This window comes from Carassius auratus, unplaced genomic scaffold (assembly GCF_003368295.1).
Source record: "Carassius auratus strain Wakin unplaced genomic scaffold, ASM336829v1 scaf_tig00214902, whole genome shotgun sequence".
In the NCBI taxonomy this organism is placed as follows: Eukaryota; Metazoa; Chordata; class Actinopteri; order Cypriniformes; family Cyprinidae; genus Carassius; species Carassius auratus.
In genome coordinates this window covers 41,452-53,828 of record NW_020527851.1, presented here as the reverse complement: position 1 = coordinate 53,828, position 12,377 = coordinate 41,452, and the positions used below count along the sequence as shown (strand labels likewise).

Below are 12,377 nucleotides of genomic sequence, written 5' to 3'. Positions count from 1 at the left end.
TGGTATGAAAAGCCATGTTTCTGAATGACAGAACCTAATGATGCCATGCAGACAGAGAAGAGAAGTGGTCAAGACCTGAACCCTGAGGCACCCCAGTAGTTAGATGTTGAGACTTGGACACCTCACCTCTCCAAGATACTTTGAAGGACCTATCTGATAGGTAAGACTCAAACCATTGAAGTGTTGTTCCTGAGATGCCTTTCACCAGTAGCGTTGATAGGAGGATCTGATGATTAACCGTGTCAAAAGCAGCGGACAGATCAAGCAGGATAAGTACTGAAGATTTGGATTCTGCTCTTGCCAGTCTTAGAGCTTCAACAACTGAGAGCAAGGCCGTCTCAGTTGAATGTCCACTTCTGAAGCCAGATTGGTTGCTGTCAAGGAGATTGTTGTGTGTGAGAAATGTAGAGACTTGTTTGAACACAGCTCGTTCAAGTGTTTTTGCAATAAAAGGAAGAAGGGAAACTGGTCTGTAGTTCTCTAAAAGAGATGGGTTGAGGTTGGGTTTCTTAAGTAGTGGAGTTATACGTGCCTGTCTAAATGATGAGGGAAAAACACCAGTGTGGAGGGAAGTGTTGATGATGTGAGTGAGTGCAGGTACAACTTCAGGAAAAATGGCTTGAAGGAGATGAGATGGAATTGGATCAAGCGGGCAAGTTGTAGGGTGATTAGAAAGGATGAGTTTTGACACTTCTGCCTCAGAGAGTGAAGAGAAGGATGCAAATGAGTGTAAGTTTGCTGGTGATATGAGCTTGACTGATTGTGGTGTGGAAAATTGTGCACTAATGTGTTTAATTTTATTAATGAAAACGTTGCAAAGTTGTCAGCTATTACTATAGCTATTACTACGTCGAAAGATGACATGTGGAGGGGTAAGTGATGTGTCAGGGATCATGTTGAGGTTAAGAGTGAGGAGGAAGTGATCCGACGTGTGCAGTGGAGTAACCAGAACATGATCAGTAGAGCAGTTTCCTGTATAAATAAGGTCCAGTTGGTTGCCTGATTTGTGAGTAGCAGTAGTTGACACTCGGTTGAGATCAAAAGAGGCAAGCAGAGTGTGGAAATCGGCAAACAGAGGTTTATCTAGATAAATGTTGAAATCTCCAAGCATAACTAGGGGAGTACCATCCTCAGAAAAGGTTGAGAGCAACACATCTAATTCATCCAAAAAGTTACCCAGTGGTCCTGGGGGTCGATAGACAACTAAAAAAATATTTTAAAAGGGTAGGTAACAGTAACTGAATGAGATTCAAAGGAGCTGTTGATACCCAAAGATGGTAAAGGATTAAATTTCCAATCATTAGAGATGAGCAGACCAGTACCTCCACCTTTTCCAGTTAAACGTGGAGAGTGGGAAAATGAGAAATTATTGGAGAGTGCTGCAGGTGTAGCAGTGTCCTCTGGTTTGATCCAGGTCTCTGTTAGGGCCATGAGATTAAGCTTTGAATGACTAATAATAGAAGTAATGAAATCGGATTTGTTTAAAGCAGACTGGCCATTTCAGAGACCAATATCTAGGTGAAAGAGTCTCTATGTGCTGAGAATTAACTGACCTCTGTGAAGTGAGGCAGCTAGCAGACGGGCGGTTTAGCCAGTATGTCTGCATCCTGACCTTGGCCTCAGTTAGTCAAGTATAAACACTAAGACTATTTGCCATATTTCTAGAGAGAAGAGTGGCGCCACCCCAGGAGGGATGAAGACCATCTCTTTTCAACAGGTCAGGTCTGCCCCAAAAGCTCATCCAATTGTCTATGAAACCTATGTTATTCTGTACAGAACTAACATTACATCTAAGGAAGACATATATTGCTTTCAGTTATTTAGTTTCCATAACTTTGTGTCATGGCTTGTGTGACGCTGTGCTGTAATATTGGGGATCCCCTCACGTCACACTCTAGGATTCCCCAATGACGCGTAACGCTCCTCAATCAATTAATACTGTGATATAAGAGCTCAGATCTCAGAATACACTTTACTGATGATAACGCAAGAAGGTCTGCACTCCAGTTGTGGAGGTTATGAGAGTTTTAGAGCCTTGGCACTGGCTACACTGCTGGACCCAAGGTTAAAAAATGTGGCATTTGCAAATCCTGTCAAAGCCCAGGACGCTGAAAAGCACATCACACTGGAGTGTGCTTTGCTGATGCATTCAAACACAATTCCTGGTGAGAAGTTACATTATATGTTATGTTATGTAATCTGATTCATATAATATATACTTCATATATGCTGTCAGTTTAGAATTTGTTACTAATTGCTGTTTAAATTTTTATTCAGAGCCCTAAATGTCAACATCAAGCCCATCATCATCATCAACATCAACACCAGTAGAAACACAGGACAGTTTATGGGAACTTTGATAATCGTATCCATGAAACCCAGATGATACACAATGTTACAGCTGATGCAACAGTGGAAGTGAAAAAAAAAAAAAACCTCCATGATGCGTTTTGCCCAGAACTCATGATCCCCTAATTTACTCGAAAGAGAGAGCAGTAATCTTTCCTCATTTGTATGTCCTTGCTAAAAAATATATTTGCATGGCAGCAACAAGTGTCCCTTGTGAGAGGATATTTTCAAAGGCTGGATTATCTGTAAAAAAAAAAAAAAAAAAAAAAAAAAGTAGGCTAAGTCCTTCCACAGCAGAGAAATTAATATTTTTTAATATAAATCTCTAAAAAAGTGAGACATTGTGGCTTGATTTCTTTAATTAATATTCATTTTTCATGACCAAAAGAACATTATGCGCAGTGAGAAGCCTACATGGCTTTTTGTCAAAATTGTAATGGCTTGTTATCAAAGTTGTTTCAGATCAACACCTGCAAGTGACCACTAGGTGTCACCGTTGAGAAGCGTGTCGGATTGATTCGAAGCCTCGACCCAATATGGCACATATGCTTCAACTGTTTGCTTCACTAAACCTCGATCTGCCCAAGCCCGATTCACTCCGTCAAGGGACGCGTTTCTCATTCAAAACACGCATCAGTGAACATTGCATGTCGCAGTCAATGATCAAACCGGAGCGTTTGATGTCGCTGAAGTAAAACTTGTTGTAAAACTTCTTAACGGCAATTTTTTAATTGTTAGGTTAGGCTACTATAGCTACAGAGGAAGACGATACGTATATCGCCGATTAATTGTTTGAATTTGGATCTGTTCCTCACACCGAACATCACATGGATAAAACAAATAAAAAATAAGATAGCTACTTTCATGATCATTTTATTTGATGCTTGTGCATGACAGCATATAAAAATGATGTGTCCCCACTCTCTATTATAAATCAGTGTGTGCCCCATGGTAAACCAAATACAATTACATGATAATGGTTAAGTCTTTCTCTCTTTCTCTCTTTCTGATCTTAGCGCTTAAGAACGTTTTCTACAAGTAATTTTACGATCGTTCGTTATTGTTTCACGTGCGTTTCCCAGCAATGTAGGCTATCTGCACAGCAATCGCACGTAGCTTTGCTTTAAGTGTTACTTAGGAGTCGCTTTCCTTTTGTCAAGTGCTGAAATGTCACAATGGCTCTTAATTGTAGTACACTATCGTTTATTGACGTTAACCTAATGCTGTGTTCCAGACAGACAACTTGGATATAATAACTATAATACAAAACAATATTATATTATATTATATTATATTATTATAGTTCACAGTATTATACTTTACATAACACAGTATTATACTTTAAATAATAATAATATATAATATACTTTATATACTTTATATACTTATATGTTATGCTATGTTAAAAAGTGTTAACCTGAATGCACAGTCGCTCTGGATAAAATGTATGTAGCCTATTAGTGGACTAAAGAAAATTATACGAACGTTTAACGTGATACATGCTACGCAAGTTTAGAATTATGCAATAAAGATAAATTAGGCGACTACCTCAGAAGACGGTTTGCCATATGCAGCATTGCGCTGCATAAATCAAATAGCGATACATTTTAATTAAGCGATACTCACCCATTGTGTACATGCTATGTGCTATGTGACATAGATGCAATTCCCCATATTTTCCCACCTAAAAGTATGTTTATATAGTGTAGTATAATAGTAGTCATCCTACAACTATATATCCTAGATAAATCTGAACATCAAGAAAGAATAAGGAATGTAGGATATATTACGGTAAGCATTCTGTTTCTTGTCCTCCTCCTCGCCCTTTCGTTTTTTCCGATCCGCCCAAGCGTGCTCTTGTGCCTTATATATGTGAATGATGTGAATGAAGATGGAGCACACTGCGCAACTTAACATTCACTGGCAGGAAAAATAAATAAATAAATCCTACACACACAATGACTACTTACAAATTTACACAGTAGAGCGATGCGTTGTGTGGATTAATAACTATTTCTAGCAAACGTCCACCAAATCAGCACCAATATAATGAATCACATTAATACAGTGATGGGATTAATACAGAATCTTTGGACTCACAATCAATTAACGTATTTTTATAACCATAATTATGAAATTTATTTATCCCCCGTCCCTAAAAAAAGTATGTAAAAATGTTTGTCTTAACATAGCCTACACTTTATTATTTGCATCTCCCGTGCATTTTGTAATGAACATTCTACGGGGTGATTTTGGACACTGGAGAGGTTCGGTCGATAAACAGTTCATGATGTCACTAACGTTTAACTAATGGTTTGTATGATCTTTAGTAAGTAAACGAGCCTTTAATTTGTCTTTTATATGTTGTTAATTTGTATATAGTAAAGTTTTCATGACAGTCATAAATTTTAAATAAAAATAAAAAAAACAGGTAAACTGCCACGAGCAGTTGTGTCGTCAAACGTAGGATATAGCCTATGTTTAATTGTATGTACTTTTCAGGGTTGAGGATAAGAATAAAGAAAAATGTGCGATAAGTGGTCTTGGCACACAGAGGGCGCTCTCTTCATTGCATCACAGCAGTGATGCGGCCAAATGTGCAACATAATTAATTTATATACAATATTTGATCACATCATCTTTTAAATCATCTTGTATACAGTCACGCTGAATGTATATTGTTAAGCTGATCGACAAGAGGGTGGAATAAAGATTGAATTGTTTCTATGTCAGTAGAAAATAGGCAATGTAAGCGATGCAAAATCTAATTATTTCTTTGCAAAACCTAATTAGGCATTAAAAAAGGTTAACGCCAGCGCCTGAATCCGTTTTTGTTTAATAATCCCATTACTGACGACTCAACATGTATAAAATGGCGCAGAAGGACACAAACTTTCCACTTGTTAAAGTGAATCTCCGAGAAAAAGACAAGACAAACTCTACATTAGCCCTCTGTTAGGATATGACAGGATACCAAATGGAAAAGTGCATCACGGCACTGTAAGTAGCCAGTACATTTTAATGTTTTATATTTATACTTTTGAATCTCTCATTCTTAAAATCTGTTTTAAATGAACTTAATTATGTTGGATATTTTGTCTAATGCTGAATGCTAATCGGTTTTAGCGAACGTTGAAAGTGCTGTGCCGGCTCGAACACTGATCAACCTACGTGCCAGAGCAGCTGCAAATAGTTGATATTCTCAGAGGAATCACAGTGTTTAACTGAAGCTCATATTGATAAAGAGCAAATTTGTATAGATATATTGCAGTGAGTGGTACAAAACGTAGCAAACAAAAAACAAATAAGGGTTATACTATAGTGTAATGCTTTGCTTTGCCCTGCGCATAATATATTGGTTTATTCTGCAATGTGTCACGTTAATGCATTTTGAGATAAACTGTTTATTTCATATAAACCGTGTATGATATAATTATGAAGTGACAAATTTCGAGAACATTTGAACTTGGAAAATATATTAAAATTTTATTTCAAGTCAAAGCAGATGTAGTGACTAAAATGAATGTTCAAGTCATGGAAAAAGAAAACAGCGACGAAGTAAAGCATTTTCGTAAAACCTAAGCAATTACCAGGGAAACCCTTTCACTTGTCCACCCTTAACCTTTCCCTATTTCGAAACGGATCCATCACATCAGACGATGGGCTTTCCGTTCAATCTGCATAGAAGCCAAAGCTAAACAAAAGAGACGGATTGACATCTCAGAGTCAATGACGGTTTAAAGCCAGAGAAATCAAAGACTAGCCAAAAGGAGTGTGCTTGTTACTGACGACTGTAATTCTCTCCGCAGCTGTGTATCAAACCCAGAATAAAACAAACAGGATCAGAAATAGAGCGAAACAAACGTAATTCTGGGGGAACGAGAAGGAACAAAGGAATAAAAGGGATGCAGAAAAATGACTTTTAAAAGACAATCAATCTCAAATTATTGTCAAAAGAAACATCGCATAAATATAGTCTATTTTACGATTTTATGGCCGTGAAACATTAGAACATATTTCAATACTTTATTTTTATTTCTTAAACAAAGTACAATTTAAAACTGTAATAGGCCTATATTAAACAGCTGTTTTGGCATTTATAAAGGCCATTTGGGCGGGGTTTTTTTTCTTCTTCCCAACATTTACCGGGTCTTAACACAGGTTTTTAAACATAAATCAGACTCATTGAAAGAGTATTCTTTATTATTTTTGCTTTAGTTAGTGGACCCGGTCCCGCTAAATGGATTGGATGACTCTCACCCCAAATTGCTGAGAGGCGTTTAAAAGTTTTGAGAATGGCATGAACTATTGTCACTGCATTGATGTTTAGGTTGCACTCAAACTAATGTGGAATAATGGGATGCATAATAAAAACGAAAAATGTTAGATATTTATTATTATTTAAATAATGACTGATTTTAAATTCGGATATGTATTTTGATGAAAATAATAATAAATAAATAATTGTTATTATTTATTTATTTGATTTATTTTGTAGCCTATTAAGATATAAAAATCAATTACCTTAATAAAGTGAACATTTTATTTTTAATTTTAATCATCTCATCTCACTGATAACATCAGAAACATGTAAATTGGATGATTTTGGATGATAAACCTCTTATATACAGTGGCAAATATCAGATTAAAAAAATACATCATTAGAAGATAAACTAAACCACATCTATTCTAAATAACAGCAAGAAAATAAATAACACTCCAGTTGGTTAATCATTAAAAATTATACTGAATACAAGTTCTGAAATAAATAAATAAATAAATAAATAAATAAATAAATAAATATTAGGAAAAACAAGCACCTACTGCAGACTAACGCGATGGTGCAAATACACACAACATCACTCTCCTAAAATTATTAGGCTAATTGTCAGGAATTATTACGCAAAACAGGCAAACTATTCAACAGAAGGATAAACATAAACAACACCTTGACCAGAAATTAAAGCATGACAAACATGAAAATTTCACAAGAAGCCTACAATTATTATTATTATTATTGTTATTATTTATTTATTTATTTATTTCCTGAAAAAGTATGTTTCATGATTCATTTCCCCAGTTTAAATAGAGACATCAAATTAAAAACGACTTATTGACAGGTTGAGGGGAATAAGCCAAGGCGGAGGTCTGCAGACAAAGAAGCACTTTTGTAACTGCCCCGTGGAGAATTTAATGTCAAGAGGACCATAACAGTATCGTTATTAACTATCAACTACAATCTCAGAATGACTTAATCAAACACAAGCAGCTCGAGTGGGAGTACGGATGTAATAATGGCTTTAAAATATGACGAAATAATTTCCCGTCATTGCAGAAAACAAATTGAACATTTATTGCATATATATTAAAAATTATACGCTGATGCGTGGAGCTCATATCTCTTTTATTGAGACGCTCCTAAAGGTGAATCCTCTGAGGAAGCATTTTTTTCTGTCATGTTAGTCCCACTAAAGATTAGTCCCACTAAAGTTGCAAAATTACCTTGAATCTGCTAAATTGATTTTAAAAAATAATAATAATTCATAACCTATGTGAAGAACAAAAACCTCAGCTTTTTTAATAAGCTGACAAGTGCATTTTGTGTGTCTTAAAAACTGGGCTACTTTCGGTATTGCGTTTGTTCATGGCCTTAAAATAATATAATAAGGACATAACTGGTCTTGTTTACTGGTCTGCGTTGCAATCCAAAAATTTGAAATAAAAGAAATCTTTGAAATTTCTGACTGGTTTCCTAAACATAACGGTTATGGAGATACAATGCTTGCATTGTGGATTAGTTCTGAAAATAGCGCAGACTCCTGCGTCGGCATGGCGAAGAGGCCTGGCCTGCTCTTTGTCTCTGATGGTAGATGAATGGCTGGTGTCTCCCACATGATTGGTTTGCACTATTAAATTGTCAAAATAAAGTATTCCCCTAATATAATGGTTTTTATGAAGAGTTATGGAATGTGGCGTTTCTGGGGAAGGACGTGAGGACTAACAAGGGTTTAGGGAGGGGAGGGACAATGCCCAAGGTCACGCAGAGTTTTGATTATGCTTCAACCTTTCTGTGTGGTCAGCGAAACTGCACTTAGTTTATTCCTGCACAGAATAGAACTAACTCTGTTCTAAACAACCTCTCAGTGTAATACCCATGCTCAGGTGTATTTGGTTTAGCAAATTCTCCTTTGAAGTCTGTATATCTATGAAGAGGATTGGGTGATCTCTCTCGTTGAGACAGATATATAGGTTAGTAGACATAATATTCAGCTGATATTTTAAATAATACATTTCGGTTCATCATTAATTAAAGGTTAAACTGTCATAATCTGCGGTCACATAGCTATAGTACCGAGAAGTGATAAACTCAAGAGGAAGATTTATGTATTTTTTTATATATATTAAATTCCGTCTGTCAATAACACTTTTCTCTTGTTGACTTTTCTTGAACCATCGACCCGTTCCCCAAACTTTCCCATATTTAACGCGGGACCCCTCGTATTCTTCTTTTGGGTCATTCGCCTCATTATCTACCGTGTTGAACGCGTCGTCCATTTTGGCAAGTGCTGTTTGCTCTGTTCTTAAACTTATGTGTCCTATACATGACATTTCCTATTCCTGTACTTTGAACTCTAGATCTTCCCCGGAGTAAAAGTCTTGTCCTACAAGTCTCCCAGTGGCTGCCCAGCTTGCTAATTAGTTAAACACATCCGCTGGCGCGGGTCTTTGCTTGTCCTGTTAGAGACATGGCCTTTCTGACCCAAACTAACGGTGGGTTGTTAAAGCTGTTGGACGGCCCTGTCCAAAGATCCATCCCCCACCAGGCCAAAGGTCACAGGGCCTAGACGGACTCGGAATGCCCACCAGCTGTTAACGTTGACAACCTTGACAAAGCAGCAGCAGTCAAACATGTATTGTCATCCGAGCTATATCTGTTTATTATTTGCTTATTTTGCAGTTATCTTCTTTTTAAATTTGTAAAAATTAAATTTTGTTTGGAGTAGCCTACACATTTTTTATTTTTTATTTTTCTTCTTTTTTATTTTTATTTTTATTATTTGTTCATCGGCAGTGTTTCCTAATAGCCACAATTTCTTATTTTTATAAAGTTTTTTTTTTTCACTGTTTTGCTATTTGATCGTGCTGATCGTGCTGCTCGTATCTGATCGATTCACAGATGTGAGTTCCGAGGAGGTTTGGACAGAAATGTATACTAATAGCGGGTACTGCCTCAGGCGATCTCCAGACCTGCTCGTCAGCAGTTAATTGACAAGGCCTTGTCTGTTTTTGAGAGCAGCTGGTCTAGCACACAAACGCAATCGTGACACGGCCTCAATTCGCCTGGAGGAGTCTAAGGAAAAACGCTTTTAAATACAGGGGATTTATTAAAACTCCCTTTGGGTTTCGCGAAGTAAGATATTTTGCCTTTGCCTTTTTATCCTTCTTTATAATTGAGGGCAGTAGCTAATTTCGCAGGTGACATTTCTGCTGTTTTGAATGTTGGGCAAATAAGCACGAAAATGATAAACCAGACCAAAAATATAGTGCTCAAATTTCCTGCTGTTTTGAATGTTGGGCAAATAAGCACGAAAATGATAAACCAGACCAAAAATATAGTGCTCAAATTCCCTGACTCATTTAGCGCAATCACCTTTATTTTGAAGAGGCCGTATACTTTTGATTGTAGTGTGTTCTACATCAGGAAATTAATCTTCCACAATAATAAAATAATTGAGTTTTGAGCAGGGCTATGTTTTGAAGGAGTCAACAGACTGGTATTGTTTGCTTATAAAATGTAGCAGCTCAGCAGTTGGGGATCTCTGGGATTGCTTAAAACATATTTAGATTGCATCAATCAAAATGACTGCAGTTTTCCATAAAAATGCTGAATTTAGGACAAGGTCTAGAGTTAGGTAGAAAATGAGACGCTGTCTCGATCGATGATAAATGGCTACTTTTGACTTAGTAAACAGAGAAATATGTGCTTAAGATACTTGTCCTGCAGGTTTTATAAGTTATTATGAATAAAAAGACTTGACAGTGAGATAGGAGTCCATTTGGGTTGTATTACTGTGTTTTAAGAATGCAACATTATAGTATAGTATATAAAGATAGAGATAGAGAGAATAAAAAAGGTTTAAAACAAATTATATTGTAGCATACTCTGTTTATATTATTCAGGGGGGAAGCAATGCAGCCTACAGTTTTGTAAAAATGCTTATTGTTAGATTGCGACATTTGCATACAATGAATAATGTAATCCAGTTCTACTTATTGAATAGATCATTAATACTTGCTAAGAAATAAACCATTAAGTGAAATAATTTGTTCTGAAAGAAAGGCATAAGGTCTGAATTGACCTTGTTGCCTTGAAGAATTATTTAATTTTGGTTCTTGGTTGGAGTACGGTGGTCATTGGATGTTAATAGAGATCTCATTGATGGGTGAAGTGGCGTTTCTGCTCTTATTGTGCCCTGGCGTCTGCTGTAAAATAGAGCCATAATCGGATTGAAGAATTCCTTAAGGAGACGAATGTGAGCCTACGGCCAGGGGAAAAATCGTTATTAAAAAAGTTAGGCGCAGAGAGAGAAGTTCGACATACCATACTGTTGAGGCCTGATGAAAAAGGGGGGAGAAAGTGATATCATCGACAGAGCTGACGAGATATCATTCTCCATCACCATTGCTCCAGAGGTGTAAATGTCAAAAAAAAAAAAAAAAAAAAAAAAAAAAAAAATTTATATTTATAATTATTATTATTATTTTAACGGAGAAAAATTAAGCTATTTAAATTATATGTAAAAAACATGAGTGTTAAATTTAATTAGCCTTAAAATTTATGAGAAAATGGGCACTCATGAGATGTTTAGATTTTTAAATAGGCCTACTTTCTTCTTGTTTTAGTGTTGTAGTTTTTAATATTTTGTTTATTGCATTGTTTTAGTGTTGTGACTAGTGTGTTACCCTGATAATGTTTATTATTTTTACATTTTGTTGCAAAGTGCTCTACCTTTCTTATTGTTAACCATAGTTATAATGAACTCTGCATCATGTGGTTTTCCATTGTATAACCATATTTTACAGTAGCGATCCGATTTAGCCTAAATAGGTAAATATAAAATATAAGGTACACAATATATAATAAGGTAAAATATAAAACAGTATATACTATACATTATATAATGGAATCGCAGTTAGGAACTGTAATATACAGTATTTTGCCTTCAGCTAATTATTGTAAATTATTAATAAATTATAGTCCTAGCAACCACAGCTGCCAGGTTTTAACTTTAACTTGAACAAAAATGTTATAATATGTAAAAATGGGTTGCTTTTTTTCAATTTTAAAGCTTTCAGCAAAAGAATATAAGCTTAGCAGCAAGGACACACCACAGAGCCTATATGTTTTCTATAACATTTTCTATTTTGATTTTGGTTATTTATAACCTGCTGGGAACTCTGGTCCTGCAACAAATCGTATATTTTTGTATTCTCATCTTAAAACAGAAAAATTGTCACGCTCACAGTGAACTTTCTTAACTTGTCTAACTGTTTGTATTTCGAGACTTCACTGAAACATTTCAGAACAAATGTGCGATTGATTTGAGTGATCAGTCTTTTAGTAAACATTCTCTCTGTCTCTCTTTTCTCCTATAGAGATGGTTGAAGCCTGTCTGTGCTCTGAGCTCACCCTCACAGGCGCATGATTGATGAGGGATGGGGGCAAGGCCGAACAAGCACAGCATAAAGACCCATACACGACTCAATAAAGCCGGGCCTGAGCGGGGACTTGGGTGCGCTCAATAGATGTTGGTGTGAGTAGATTGAGGCCAACGGCAGTGAGAGGAAGGTGCTCTGTTGTCCCATAATCCAGTTAGCCATTGAGCCACCAGCCGTCTGCAGCATGATAGAGAGTAATAAAAAAAGATGGCAGAGGAGAGCAGAGGACAGGAAGGTCGGACAGCCCAGAGGGGGGTTCAGTAAAGAAGCACAGCCTGCAGCAACTGTTAAGAAAGACAGTGCACAAC

The 12,377-nt window shown here is 36.4% G+C and overlaps 1 protein-coding gene across 1 annotated transcript in view; it reads right to left on the bottom strand.

Moving 5' to 3' along the window:
- LOC113093164 (reticulon-4 receptor-like 2) overlaps positions 1-4,213 on the bottom strand; it is a 31,994-nt gene extending 27,781 nt beyond the window's left edge. Inside the window, exon 1 of the mRNA XM_026259026.1 lies at positions 4,140-4,213. The gene's annotated coding sequence lies outside the window, so the exon portion shown is untranslated. The remainder of the gene's footprint in view (positions 1-4,139) is intronic.
- Between the last annotated feature and the right edge of the window lie 8,164 nt (positions 4,214-12,377).